This window comes from Schistocerca piceifrons, chromosome 8, assembly GCF_021461385.2.
Source record: "Schistocerca piceifrons isolate TAMUIC-IGC-003096 chromosome 8, iqSchPice1.1, whole genome shotgun sequence".
Lineage (NCBI taxonomy): Eukaryota > Metazoa > Arthropoda > Insecta > Orthoptera > Acrididae > Schistocerca > Schistocerca piceifrons.
The window spans coordinates 461006361-461010507 of NC_060145.1; the positions used below are offsets into that span (position 1 = coordinate 461006361).

At 40.2% G+C, this 4147-nt stretch overlaps 1 pseudogene; it reads left to right on the top strand.

Moving 5' to 3' along the window:
- The first annotated feature begins 1882 nt into the window (after nucleotides 1-1882).
- On the top strand, nucleotides 1883-2000 carry LOC124712586 (annotated as a pseudogene).
- Nucleotides 2001-4147: the final 2147 nt, after the last annotated feature.

Sequence of the window (4147 nt, forward strand, 5' to 3'; positions counted from 1 at the left end):
TCTCCAGGAATGTCAACAATACCCCTTTCATTCTCCTCTCCTAAATTTTTAAGAGCTTTCTCAAATTGTTCTTGCAGAATGTTGTCTACTTTGTCAACTTCCTCTGCTTTTCCTATTACAAGCTCCAGTAAAGATGTTCCGTCATAAAATCCCTAAGTTTATTGTTTCGCTTCTACACCACACAGCACTTTTCCCTCTTTGACTTCTACTTTATCCGAGATCATTGCTTTGCATTTATTAAAAAAATATATTTGCTGATCTTTAGGATGTATCAGTTATTCCAGTGCACATGTTTTCTGCCACTTTTTTTTCCCTATCTTCTCTAATAAATAACTTCCTTAGTGTTCTGAATTTAGCTTTTCCTTGTTCATCAGTTACGTTTCTGCATAGATTTCTGTTTTCAATAAGCTGAGCTTTACATATGCTAGACTTAATTTGTTTCAGTCTTCTTTTACTCGGTCGTGTTGCAAATTTTTAGCTAAGTTGTCCGTTTTCTTGTCATTCCCTCAGTTTGCAGTTTTTCTATTTTCCCTGTTGCATGGATGACAAATTAGGGGTCTGAACAAGCCAGCTTAGGTGTTTGTCGTGTGAACTGCAGTCTTGCGTTATCCTGCTGGAGGATGCCTTTTCGTACCTTGTCGTGAAAGCATGACCACAAGCGAGCTCTCAGCCTCCTTTAAACAGTTACCAAATCAATCCTGTTGACATATGCAACAGCCATCCACACCTTCGTTCCAGGAGTTGGTAAAGCATGCGTCTCGATGATCTCTGCTTCCTACGACCTTTCACAATGTCATCTACGGACCGCCACAAACAGAAGTGAGATTTATCGCTGAACACCGCAGAATGCCACTCTATGAGCCAGTTGACTCCGTATCTATGGAGTGAGCAAAGTCTACTGCGCATGTTCTCAGCATCAAACAGGGCTAGTGACATGGTTTTGGGGCGACATTGCTTGTCTATAGTTTGCAGTAATAGCGAAACGGAATATTATATGTATTCGTCTTGTTTTACATACGTTTCTGCACGTTTGAGTTTTTAGTAAACGCTATGGTGCAGTATTGTTACTACGGATGTAAAGAGTAATGTGTGAAAGGAAGACCACTTGCTTTTTATAGGTATGTACAAAAAATATATGACTGTAAATTTCGTATTGATATGAGGCGCTTTATATGTTGAAGAATATCAAGACACCGTATTATAAAGTCTTGTACTGCAGAGATAATTTCTGCGTTTTTATGGCCATGTGTTTACGAGACAAGTACTAGATAAATTTGCAAGTGTGTTTGAGTTAGACTGCCAGTCAGTGTATACATGCTGGTCCTATGTTCATATGCAGATATAATTTATACATGACAGTTTGGTTAATTTACTTCAGTTTATTCCCATGTGTGTATCTAAGTATTTGTTCAGTCTCCTATACAGTGGCACTGTAACGTAATTGATGAGAACAGATTCGAGAATGTGAATCAGTGCAGTAGAAAATCGAAAAACAACTTCTTTTATTACTCCAAATTTCGACCACTGATCTTGTATTTTTTGTTCGTTTTTGGGCGTAATGTATGCTTTTACTTTTCTGATGAAGTGTCGAAGAAATGCTGTAGATATTTTACGTGTCTATAAAAAGCAGAAGGGTAAATAAATAAAAATTGAGAATAATAATGCACAACCAGGTCGTACAAATCGCTTACCGTATTTACCGCAACAATTCCATACTTCCAAATGCGTTGTTTTTCTGGACTCTTAGGCGCCCTCTACAGTGCCTTTGCAAGTTAATTAAAGCAGAGATTCGACAGTGCGAATAAGTAAAAAATATTGTTGGTTGTGACTTCTTATCCCGTTACCGAAAAAACCTAAATAAAGTGTAATCTGAGTCACAATGGGCAACGGCCTTGCCGCAGTAGATACACCGGTTCCCGTCAGATCACCGAAGTTAAGCGCTGTCGGGCGTGGCCGGCACTTGGATGGGTGACCATCTTGGCTGCCATGCGCTGTTGCCATTTTTCGGGGTGCACTCAGCCTCGTGATGCTAATTGAGGAGCCACTCGACCGAATAGAATCGGTGCCGGTCGAAGAAAACCATCGTAACGACCGGGAGAGCGGTGTGCTGACCACATGCCCCTCCTATCCGCATCCTCATCAGAGGATGACACGGCGGTCGGATGGTCCCGATGGGTCACTTGTGGCCTGAAGACGGAGTGCTTTTAGTGCTTTGACTCACGATACTGTGGCAAATAAGCACACAACCATCGCTCTTCACATCTTTAAATCAACTACAGTTCCTGGCATCAGACTGTTAAGATGTCTATAAAATGCGTATTCACGTATACAAAATTTCACGTTACTTCTGAAGGTGACGTATCTGTAGCAGCGAAGTACTAACACTCAAAATACGCGAAGTGCTAAAAGAGCTAAAATGCGCTGTCTGAAATTCAGGTGATCTGCAGGAGATGTTGCGGACAGAATTCTCGTTCTGCGCACACGAATGTTTTCTCCATAGATATTTATACTCTCTAGTTGACGCCGTGCAAACCTCTGCTGTCTGCGGTATGGCGTCAGCTATAAACGGCGCACGAGTAATGGAGACCTCAACTAATGACGACTCTATCCTATTGTCAAATATTTCATTCTCTTTACGCCTGATGTTACGAGTCTGTTCGCATCTGTGAAGCAGTGTATCCTTGCTACGCGTCTCTCTTCTGTAACGTATGAATTGACACTCGCGAATACAAGTAACGATATTAGTATTTTGAGCACGATGATAACTATAACGCACTCTTTGACTGATCTTGACCGCGTATTTACGTGACTGAATTTTAATTTAGCTATCGAATTTGTCCCAGACTGTGTAGCAGACTGGCTACTGGGTCATCGTACTTAGGATCAAAGTATTTGCTACACTTTAATGCTTACCTTGACCTATCGTTTTGATAATTTATGTTTTCCACTAAGCGTAGTGACTGCAATCACTACTGGAGCAGTTACCTTGACTAAACTCACCTTGAAGAATTCTTACTGAAATTCAACTCTGCTTTTTGCCGTTTACGGTAGCCGCATTCTGAAGGAACGAAATTTGGAAGTCAAATCTGCTCATTCAACTTGGAACAGCTGTCCAACCTATGTTTCAAGAAAGTTGAAACTTGCACTTTAGAACCAGAATGAAACTAGCAAGATATTTAGTGACTTCGTTTTGTTACTTTTAAGTCTTTAAAAAAAACATTTAAAGTTAATATTTGTCATTTGAGCAAAGCCAATATGCCCTTGACACTTTAAGAAACTGACTATATGCAAAATAATTTTACTCAAGTGCTGCAACAAGGGTACCCATGAAAAATGTGTAATGCTCTCTCATAAATAGATTATCACTTTGCAGTTACTATTACTGCTGTTACACCCAGCATCGATAAATTTCTGTATAGGATTTAATTAAAATGAAATGGGCACTTGAAGGTAAACAATAACAAGTGTCCCTATAGTGACGAAAGACACACCTGCTCTGCTTTTACAGGAATAACAAATAAATAGTCTTTTGTAGCTTGCCTTGTTATGAATAGTGCCGTTGAGAATATGGTGTCAAAATCATTTCTGCAGTTCTTCGCGGTTTCTGGTTAAAATGATACTACAAAGGCGTCGTAATAGTTGCTCTTATTGCGCCTGCCTGGAGCAAAGTGGTGTTATCATTGCCACATCGTAATTTAGCGTGGTAAGTCTTGCAATCACGGCTAATAATTGCTAGAGAGGACTTGTTATTCCAGACGCATTAATAAATACCAAGTGGTTACAGTTAAAGTGCAATTACTGTTTGAGGACCAATGTGTCCTGTAATTATCACATGGCAGCTAAATTTGTGAGATATTCTAATGCGTTAATGCAGAACCGATTTACGCTGGAAAAAAATTAGTTCCAATGTTGACCACCAGGTTCAAATCTGGCGCTGTTAATGCAAGAAAAACTTACACAGATGTTTCCATATGTAGTGGATTAGGAATGGGGCGTGGACAGAAAAGGTCAAACAAATGACGTAGGCATAATGTTGATTTTATGACTAACCGCCGCTTACACATATGAGCACCGGAGACGTCGGCGAGACGCTGCATTCGTAAAACGGCGTGATCAACAGTTGCTCGCTGCATTTCCGGCGGAATCT